The 11,400-nt window shown below is 37.8% G+C and overlaps 1 long non-coding RNA gene across 3 annotated transcripts; it reads right to left on the bottom strand.

The window, feature by feature from the left end:
• Positions 1–2,392: 2,392 nt before the first annotated feature.
• Positions 2,393–8,201, bottom strand: LOC123372116. Of its 3 annotated transcripts, none has more exons than XR_006580106.1 (4): positions 8,184–8,201; positions 6,864–7,002; positions 4,133–4,229; positions 2,393–2,762 (listed from the first exon to the last, which is right to left on the bottom strand). It is a non-coding gene; the product is annotated as an uncharacterized LOC123372116 (long non-coding RNA). The 3 variants fall into 3 exon arrangements; XR_006580104.1 differs by lacking the exon at positions 8,184–8,201 and adding an exon at positions 7,117–7,223; XR_006580105.1 differs by lacking the exon at positions 8,184–8,201 and adding an exon at positions 7,191–7,222.
• Positions 8,202–11,400: the final 3,199 nt, after the last annotated feature.

The raw sequence follows: 11,400 nt of genomic DNA, 5'->3' as shown, positions 1-11,400 counted from the left end.
CTCAAGACAATTTGGTATTACTCATATTTCGCTGCCTTATTTCATATTCTGAACATGCAAATATTTTATAATAAATTAAATGTTACTTCAATTAAATTATCTCCAGGGATTTAATAAACAATGGTAAATTTCTGCCGTTTTGTCACAAAGACATCAATCTTATGAGTAGATTCAGGTGAATAACCCCGGCATGGCATGGAGCCTAAATGAAATCATGGGACTCCACACAGGTGCAGGGGGGGTGACCAACATACACCAGCTTGCAGAGCAAGTCCAGTGGTTGCTTCCCATTCAACATGAAAACTGAGGGCCAGATTGTGAATCCCTTACTCAAACAGGTGAACAGTTCTTCACACTAGAATCTCATTGTGAACTCATCAATGTGAATATATTGTTCACAATTTAGCCCTCAATTATTTTTACAAGCTACCATCTCTCTGTAGGCCCAAAGCTGTGAGGCACTCAATGGCTCCTTTGAGGTGCTCCCCATTGACACTAAGGAGGCTCTAACTGCCAGGTAGAACAGGTCCGCTCAAGCAAGATTAAAGAAAGTAAAGCATCACTAATTTATTACTGAGCTTACCAGAAGACTAACTATTCCTTAATTATGACTGCCCCCCACTCCCCTGCCACACACACACACACAAAAATCACATTCAGAGAACATTTAGGTTGCGTAGTGAAGTATTTAAAAGGCAGATAATACCAAAGTTAAAGTTGCTCAGTCAAACTTAATTTGGTCCCCTTCTGAACATACTTTACAATACTATCTTTAATTTCAAGAACGTATGCTATTTCTCACAAAATACAATACGATATAAAATTTAGACCTAGTATATGTCCTAACCTGCCTCACCACTTCCCCTTCCTTTTATCTCCTGTTTAAACATATTCTTCCAGTCTACGGGGAATAAATTCTGTGTCCATTGAGAGTTATTTTTACTAGCTGTAGCTTCTGTTATATCTCCTTAGACATCTTATCAGGCTGACAACAGTCCAGTGTTTTTCTTTTCTCTGATATAATTTTTGTTTCTACTCGGATCACATCAGGTTTAATGCCAGCTCTGACCAAAACAAAGAATTCTGCAAATATTATCTTCAGATTTTACATTTGTCTTCCTGTTTGAAGAGAAGCCAGGAATGCCAGAGTCCTTCCTTGCAGCAGAAGGACTTGCACAAAGGCTAATTTAACTAGCTTGCTAAGCTTTCGGCTAAGGTCATTGTGCCACTTCCTGTATCCTGTTTTCTAGTCCCATTCAAGCTTCCTATCAATTGTTGACAAGAAGTTTGTTGATGAACATACCCTGAGAGGACCATAAACCAATTAGTGGAGCAAATAAAAAGGTTATGAAAGCCATGTCATAAATTGTGATTTTCCACTGTGTCACACGCATCTTAATTTTCAGTTAGCTTCATTGCAAAATAAAAAAGTTAATATTCATTTTCTTTGTATTTCCCTTCTCCCATTCCATTAGGTTTCAGTGGACTAGTTCAATAAAAGGATAAAGGAACACTATTCACTAGAAAACAGTTATTTAGGTACAATAATTTGTACTTTATGTCATATTATAATGGTGAGTGTAAATTTTCCTTTGAACCATATTTTATTAACGTTTTTTTTTCCACAGAGTTACATCAAAAGAGTCTATAAATAAGTGATGTGCTCTGCCTGCCAGCTCTTACATGCATACCAATTACCTCTATTGGTTTCAGGACACGTAGTCAGTACTTTAAACAACCCAGATAATATTGCAAACTGAAATATTCAACATCTCCATCGTGGTATGCTGTCAGCATGCAGAGAACAATTATAATTGGTAATCAGTTTCACTGCTGGTAAGTTGAGTGGCATGATGCATTTTATATCCATGCTTATGTCAAACTCAATTAACATTCTAACACAGTGTGTTTCAAAGACACAGACCTAATCTGAAGGAACAACGCATTTTTTTATGTTAGAAATTCTTATATTCCATGAAGGGAACTTGAAGCACAAATACATTTATTAATACTATAACCGTCTGTTTTAGTTTCCAGAAGAAAAGGGAGAACATATATCTTTAGTTTCAAATACCCATTGTAAGTAGGGCTTTCAGAAAATATAAAATGATTGGGGGTTTTTTCCTCCTAAATACAATGTGCATTATGAACACCTTGGAATTGAAAAAGGTTAATTCAAAATTAAAACCAAACTAAATTAAACTGAAGCAGGCAATGTTTGTTTATTTCTTTAACAGTAATTCATAAGCCTTGACAAATTCAACACAAAATGAATAGGAAAATAAAATCACAAATAAGAAAAAGAACAAAGTGTATTTGGATCAAATCCTAAAGCTGATAAAAGGAGATGAAAGCTGTAGTGGGCAGTGCTGAAATATGGTTCATTCTCCCTAACAAATCCCACTCTCATGTCACTCAAACCCTTTTGCAGACTCTCTGGTATTCCTGCAGTTCTTAACATCAGTTTATGGCTTGGATTAGCCCTGTAGCACAGGCTATAGTTGTAATGTATACAAGGTCTGGAGAAGTCTGGCTGACACAGACCACACTTCTTGTCCAGTAGTGTTCCGCCCACAGTTGGTTTCCTGTAGCATTACATAGATGGCCAGTACTTGCCAATCTGCATGCTCTGTTGGAGGTGACAGCATTTCCATAACACGTCTTCTCTGCATGTGCACTGTTTTATGCACTTACTGCATTATTTTCTTCTCTTAATTGTCACGTACACCCCTCCATATGGCACAGCAGCATTTGGCCTAGAGCTATGTGATAAAGGAACACCCAAGTGAGCTGTTTTGTTTCCATTTTTGCAGTAGAATTTTTTAGCACATTATAAACTATCTGATAATGTTACTCCTCTGGTAAAAGAAAGACCTTCAGCAGTATGATTCAGAGAAGACGTGAGATGAGACTGATCTCTGTCCTGATTCTCCACTGAAAACACACAAAAGTTGAGATGCTTAGCCATGCATTATCTGAACTCTTTGAACCTCCCAGATCTGCAAAATGGGCCTGGAGGTCTCAAAGGAACAGCCATTTATGATATTTCTGGCCCAATGGAATTAAGGGACATTTTTTCTCCTTTTCCCACCCCTACATGCTAGGCCTAAACAGCTTAATTTATTATGGGGCTGTTGGGACAAAAATCCTTCCCAAGTTGTGGAGCAGCTGCTGAGTTCCTTACAGTTGCTACTTTCAACCTGGTAGTGTCCTCGGAATTTGCATTCCCCTTCTTTAAAAAAGTAGAGTACATTTGTGGATCAGCCAGCCTCACTGGCAAATCATCACTCACAGGAACACACCACACCCCCACCCGGAAGCTGAGTTTACCTGTAAACGGGGTGTGAATGGGCTCCTCATATCCTGACCACTCCTATGCAAGTACGGGGGAATTGTGTTAGTTCCACAATGGCCTGGGTTCCCACAGATGTATAGGAGATGGCAGGATTTGCTTTCCAGTGAAGTGTTTCTTCACAAATACAGGAGAAGTTCATACTGGTAAAGGACTCACCCCATCACTTCCTGTATCCTATTTTCTGGTCTATTTCAAGTTTCCTATCAGTCATTGACATGGAGTTTATTGATCATGCCCCTTTCACCCTGGAAGTAGAGGCAAGGCCTCGTTTTACATCAAACCATACTTGTTTCTTTGTTTGTTTTCACCAAAAAGCTTAGTAACAATTGGACATCTAACTTAATGAATGTCAGTGAAAATGAGGTAGGATCAAAGGCTAAACAACACGTTAAAAATTACTGAGACAAGTCACGAGGGCCTGATGAAATACATCCTAGAATACTCAAGGAGTCGACTGAGGAGATATTTGATTAACTTGTAACAGCCGTGCAGGGCGTGATGCAACCAGGAAGTTGATTACTGTAATGCAATGCAAAGGGATCTTGCATTTACTGTGTATGACCTATGTTGATCCCGGGTTATTACAAACAACCTCTTTATTTGATTTTTTCCCCTTCCTACCATGAAAATTGGAATAGTTGTATCAAGATTAAATCTATTTAATTTTGTACAATTATCAATGAACGAAGCACCTTGAAGAAGGTAATGGCAGGATATTTTAGAAATAAAATTATTTTAAGATAATTAAGAAACTGTAGCAGCTCTGACATCATATACCTTAATCTTGAACTGAAACTTTTTTACCATTGTGTAAGGAATCTGCAGCCTTATCCATTTTCCTCATCTTTCATTTCCTTTTTGCTTTTTTCACTGCCTGAATTCACAGAAAATAATAGTTCTTATTAAAACAATGGAAAAGAAAACATTCTAATAGCATCTATGAGTCTTTGATGTTCATATGATTTATTATTTGCAGATCCATTTCAAATCTCTGAAGTTTGAGACACTGATTTATTCCTTCAGTATAATATCATCTGGCTTTTCAATCAGCACAACATAGTCCTGATCTTCTTTGTAAATAGTGTGTCTGCATGAAAGAAAACTGTGTTCACTTTCCATAGATATTCATATAATAAAGATTTTACTGGTACAAATATTTGTAGAAACCAAATTTCAGATTTGAATTTGGAAATATTTATGGGAAAAGAATGTTCAATTTACATATCTGAAAACTTGCTCCAAAGATGGTTGCATATTCATTCACTCAGAAAACAGAAACAATACCATATGACTTCTCTGAAGAATCATAATTAAAGCAATGCAACTCAAGTGTTTAAATATTGATGTCAAATACTCACAAGCTTTCCATGGTTAAATCAGAAATATATTTTTAATTTCGGGAATAAATACTGTTGCCCCTTTTTGACCCAAATGGCTGGTCAAAGCTTAGGCCATGGGTGTATGCCATTTGCTAGTAGAAACTGATAGTTTGGTATTTTCTTTGATGGATTCTTCTTTATTACAACCAATGTATAAAGTCCTGTTCCTCCAAATGCAGGAGGAAACAAAAACAGGTTCTTAACTTACAGCCCCAGAGCATCTCAAGCCAACACCAGACCCAAAAGTGCTCTCTTTAGGTTTTATTCCAGAGTCATGCTGTCAAAGACTCTGGAATAAGTCGTGGTTAGAGCAGGAATTAGTAGGCCAGGAATAGATGCCCACTGTCAGAGTTGGAGTCAGAATCAGAAATTGGAGCTGAGGGTCAGAGCTGGGTTATAGGGAGCAAGGCAAGTCAGGAGCAGGGTTGCAGTTCAGCCACTCAATGAGCCCTGCTTCAGGCCATTATTAAGCCATGCTCCTTACATAGACTATCTATCATATAGAATCTGAGTGTCTGGCAATCTTTAATGGATTATTATCACAGCCCTCCTGTGAGGTAGGGAAGTACCTTTTTACAGACGAAGAAGTGAGTCAGAGAGAAACTAAACAACTTGCTTAAGGTCACACAGGAAGTATATGGCAAAGTAGGAAATTGAACCCACGTCTCCCAATTAGCACCCTAGCCTCTGGACCATCCCTCCTCTGTTCTTCTCCTGGGCTCTATATGGCTGTGGATTCCATGTCTTTTTCCCATACCTATTTCCCCAAACTTCAAAACACAATGGCCTATTTAGAGTGAGGACATAAAAAGAACCGCCCATCTGGATGGTACTAACTCTGGCTTAATCATCCCCTTTCAGTATAGACCCATTGTGCACATCCGAAAATAGGCAGCCAAAAAAGGAGGCAACCAAAATTAGTCACCACTTTGGAAAATGCTGGTTTGGATCTTTGCTCCCAATAATATCTTCAGGCCAACTCTTTAATTTTATTAGGAGGTCAAACATTTGCTTTGAAGTGTGGATTGCCAAACTGAACAGTCAGCTCAAAGACAGACTTGCTTTGTTGCATTGGAAAAGTAAGTGCAAAGATTATGATCTCCATTATGAGTATTAGAGTCAATCTAGCATAAGAAATGGGTTCTTCAGTGTGGGGCTTTTTTTCAAAATTAACTATGTAAGAATATTAATCAACCAGCAACATAGTCTTGAATGAACAAGCACACTGAAAGCATTTTAGCAAAGCCTACCTAATTAGCTTTGAGCAGTGGCATCGACTAAAAACACTTCTTAAGCACGGCTGCCAAAGTGTGCACGGGGAGTACAGTAGTCATTATAACCAGGCAGTGGCATCTCTGGGACTACAAAACTTTGCTGAACACTGGGAAGTCAGTTATATCAGCCTGCTAAGCAGTTAATGTCTTGTCACACACATCTGTGTTTACTACTATCAGATACTCCCAGATGTTCAAATTGCCTATGTTTGATGGTCATTCTGGGACCCTTCTGATGATGAGAAGCAAGTTATTAGAGAAGTACAGTTCCTCACTGAAGTTAGATCAAGGACTGTCTTTAAGATTGGGATATTGGAGTGATATAAGTGAAAGATTGTACACTAACAACCATAAAAAGAAAATTAATTTGGTAACCTTAATTAATGCTCTTTATATAGTCTCTCTCTCTCTCTCTCTCTCCTGATTTTCATAAATACAGTGATTTTTTTTAAATTTGAATTTTAATGCTCATGAAAGTGAGGAACTGATCACACTGCCTGGAGCTAGGCAGAGCGCATCAGGAACTGTTTAAGGTTCCATACACAACTCTACTAGTTAATTAACTTCAAACCTGACCTGCAATATCCCAGCTATCACAGTCCTGGCTTTCTCCTGAAATGACTCTGCCAACAGTGCTAAATTGTTCAATGGTTTTGTCATTTAGGCAAATCTGATGAAACCATCAAACACATTTTCAAGAGTTTTGAAATATTTCCTTCCACGTGTTGCGATATGTAAACACTCACATATTCTTTGTCCACTACCAGCTAAAGCTTCTATATCCCCACAGTGCAAACATGCATGTAAGGAGTTCCATTGAACATAACAGGAATACTTGCATGTAAAGTTACTCACCTGTATATGTGCCTGCAGGATCAGGATATAAAAATTTACCTACTTTTCACATAATATCTGGTCAGTTATTCACAGACTTCTGAATTGTTTGTTCATTATTCAAATAAGCCTCCAGAGGAATATACGCACCAAGTGTTGTCTAAAAGAACATTTAAAATACTGTGTTCACATAGGTAATATATTTTTTACAAACAAAAAGCATTGGGTTTCTAGGTATTTGACTTCATTGTCTATAAAATGGATCCAAACATACCAAGATTCAAAGGCCAGAAGGGACCACTGTGATCATCTTGTCTGATCTCCTCCTGTATTATTCCTAGAGCATACCTTTGTCAGTGATGTAGAATCCACCATGACCCTTGGTAAATAAAAGACTTTCAGAAAGTGCCCATGAGACTTTTTGTATTCATTTTAGTACTTGAAATGAGTAGCTCTGCAATACCCATAGTCTATTACTAGTGGCTTCTGAGAGTGCTACCAAATATCTGCAGGTACAGCATTATTTTATCTTGCCACTTCTTAGAATTGTCTTCTGGGAATCATACCTTTAGCCAATCAGTATTTCTGACATTAAAATATTCTTGAAGCATCACTTTCCAGGACTTAATTTGTAGGAAAAACATCATTATGTCACTGTGGGTGTGCCTTGCCAAAGACTAACAACCATCCTATCTCACACAGAATGGTGGGCACCCCAGGATTACAGGTATCTGAATCCTAGTCAGATACTTTGATTGCTACTGTAATCTTTTCTTTAAGGGCCACATTCTGATCTCATTCACACTGTTGTAAATCAAGAAAAATTCCACTGAAGCCATTGGAGTTCCTATAGATTTAAACTGGTTTATATATGAGCAAAATTTGGTCCAGTGGATTTATGCCACTATGAGAGCAAAATCATGCCTGTAGGAATCCACATTAATATTCTAAGCCACCACCACCCACCTTCTGCCAGACATTCATAGTTATAGTTGTGACCGGACATGGTGAAAAAAAGCAAACATTTAATGAAGATTTTGGGTAGTAGTTTACTGAAAACCACATTTTTTAAATAAATGATTGAAAACACAAAATATAGAAAAAACATTACCAGTTCTAGTTGTGACTTATAAAAAGGCACATTAAACAGCTTTAAAATCACCAGGGTTAGGGGAGAGATAGCTAATTGTGAAGCAAAGAAATTGTATGTTCATTTTTTTCCTTATTTAAAAAGACTCAAATGAGAAATTTAGGTTGGAAAACCCAAACAACAAACTCACAGCACAACTTAAGGGTATTCCTAACACAAGTAAGCATTAAAGCTTATCTCCCAGAACTCACTGGGAGAGAAAAGTTCTCGCCTACTCCTCTGCATCCTTCCCCCCGGTGCCTGGGCTCTTATACTACCTCGCTGCTAAACTCTGACCTCACCTGGAAGAGATAAAGCTTCTTCTTAACTTGGAAAAATACCCATTTACTCACACAGGATATAAACTGAGCAACTAACTTGCCAAGTCTACTGGTTTTCCCCAAGGGAAAAGAACATTTGCAATTCCCCTCATAAGAGAAGAGGCACAACTCAGATGTAGTAAAGACAGAGGGAATTGTTTATTCAGATGGTAGTCACACAAACACTTGCTCTCCCTATCTGTCTAGGCCATAGGCTGAAGAACACAGCTTGTGCTGCACAGTGATAAAACACAGGGTCTGCCTAAATCTTGGCCTAGGTTAAACAGTCACCAAATGGCTTGCTGACTGCACTGTAACTTCCTCTACAAAACCTTTGACCCTGCTTTGGGCATCTTACAGCCATGAGCTTCTGCAGGAATTTAAACCACTTAGATGTTAACATGTTTGTTTGGGTCAGAACAGCTGATACAAATAAGTGTGGATCATCAGAGTAATTCATCACCCCAGATGAATGGGCAAAAGCAATTTTAAAAATCACTGTGCTGAATTACACCAATTACAAACACACATCTGAAAGCAATATGGCTACCTGGCTCCTAAACTACATTTCCCATAACACCAGAGGCTTATGGTCAAGGGTTGAAGCCTCTTCCTACCTTTAAAAGCACCTTCTTGGAAGAGTTTCTGCCTTGTGTTTTCTGTGGTAGATACTAAGGGTGGGCAATGTTACCCATGTATCTACTAGCCACAGTATAGTATAAGAAGTTTCCACACAAGCAGCTTCAACATCAGCATAGCAAGGTACCTTACTGATAACTGATGCATTGTTTCTGATAAATACTAGCTCTAGCATATAATCAGGAATGATCTATTGTGAAAATCAAAGCCTTCAATTCTAATTATCAAGTTATGTGAAATAGAGAGGGAATAACAAAAACACTAAATGTTAAAGTCTCTATTCTGCTTTCTTCTCAGTTTAGTACCTAATAGCTCAGTCCAGCAACTGTTAGTTGTGGAAGTTAACACACTGAGCTTAATTCTTGTTTCATAGCAGAATAAATCAGGAGCAACTCCACTGAAATCATAGAAATTACACTCTTTCAAAAGAATGACTGAGTCCCATATTACCTCTAATGGGATTATTCATGCGAATAAGAACTACTGCTAAAAGAAACAACTTAAAGGTTTGGGCCCTACATTTTAAGAACACACTTTTGTACATAAATGTCATAGTCTGCTCTGGTTCAGATGAATATTTGAATGCTTACCTCACTATATACCTGCAAGGTGATGCTTTGCCCCTTTTTGCACTGAATGGGAAAAAGGTGAACAGGGCCGTGGAATTCATGAATGTATTGCTAAAATGGCTTCCTGATTTGAATATCTTTCTGCTATTACTAAAGCCACAAAAATCTGGAGTAGAACAGGAATGAGCTTATTCAACCTGCTATCTGTTGATATGTGACAGGATCTATACTGCTTGAAGCAATTTCTTTTCTTTTTTTATTATGAAAGGGGATTAGCAAGTTTTCTTTCCCTATTTGGCTGTAGCCTTATTTTGCTTTACAAATGTTTCTTTGGGTATTGTCAGGGCTGTTATTTTTTTTTCTTTGCTTTATATCATATATATGCATGGTGAACACACTACAAAGAAGTTGTTTACATTACGCTGTGTGATCATGATAGATTGTTTATTTTGACATCTTGAGGAAGTTATAAATATATGCATAGATTTTTAGAATGGGTTGTCGGTCAAAATGGTAACAAATGGCTGCTGATTTGGCAACTGTTGAAATAATAAATGTGTTTATCACCTCTTCATTTCAGTACAATAGAACTATGGAATGAGAATAATGGAATTGTTTGGAATGCAGTTAAGAACTATACTTGTAGTATGATATTTTTGTGTTCATGCATAGCTACGTCATATGGAGATATTGGGTTTAATTTTCAGAAGCACCTACAGCCTCCATTGTGCAAACACTTGTTCTTAACTCTATGACTGCGAGTACTTCTATTAATTTCAATGAGACTAGTCATGATAAGACAGATGATGATACACTCTATCATCAGTAGATTTCTAGCCCACAATTTTACAGACAGGGAAACTAAGGCATACAGAGAAGTGATTTGTCCAAGGTCACCCAGCAAGCTAATGGCAGAGCTGGGAATAGAATCTGGGTCACCAGAGTTCTAGTTTACTGTGCCATTCCTTGGTACACACTGCCATACATTTGTTTGCAGGATCAGTGCCATAATGACTTAGTAGCCTCAGTCTTTCAACCATTTAAGTGCTGTTCAAAATTGTGCCCATGGCTACTAAGTAAGGCCTCTACCCTGAAGTTAGATCCATGCAGGCAGATCCAATGGAGCCCCATTGATCCTAGGGGTTTGCCTACATGGATCTGACCACAGCTTTGGCGCATGATATGCTACTTCAGAGAGAGATGGCTTTATGGAAAATAAGAAATAACCTTACCTTTAAAAAAAATTGTTTAAAATGTTTCTGACAGGCCGAGTTCTTGTCAAGTATGTTTCACAAAACTTGAAGCAATTTACAATAGAGACTGCATAAATCTATTTGGTAATTTTGGATTAAAACTGTGTTTGAAAACAATGCTGCTATTAGGAAATATGCCTTTTCCACTGATCAAGTGATGCTATAGTTCTGTTCACTGAATTTACTAACATTTAGAGAGTTAGAACAGCAGACTCTCATTTCAGAGAATAGCTCCATAATTTCATGCACCTACCATAAAAACAAGCAAATTGACACCCTGCCAGGAGTAGCCAGAGGAGATCTTAGAAGAGAGTTCATAATGATACTGTTGCCATATTGCATGCCTGTAAATAATTCATTAAGTCAACCACCCTTTTGTTTTAAGCAAACATGAGCAGATGCCTTTTTAAATTGGATGCAGACAACAGTTTTCCGCATGTGATTGTAATATGACTCTTAAAGAGTAACATTTTTGTCTTATTGATTTTTGTAGTGTTATTGACTCTGATGATTCTCTGTGATTATGGCTATTAACCAATGAGAGACAAGATGGGTTTCCTCTGTGCCCCCCCCCTTTTATTGTTTTCATTGTTTTGTGTGGATGCTAAATTTCATAGTGAAGCATAGCAATGCAGAAGCTAACAAAAT

Source organism: Mauremys mutica, chromosome 6, assembly GCF_020497125.1.
Source record: "Mauremys mutica isolate MM-2020 ecotype Southern chromosome 6, ASM2049712v1, whole genome shotgun sequence".
Taxonomy (NCBI): Eukaryota; Metazoa; Chordata; order Testudines; family Geoemydidae; genus Mauremys; species Mauremys mutica.
The sequence above is the reverse complement of the archived record's forward strand: the minus strand, read 5'-3'. Positions and strand labels throughout refer to the sequence as shown.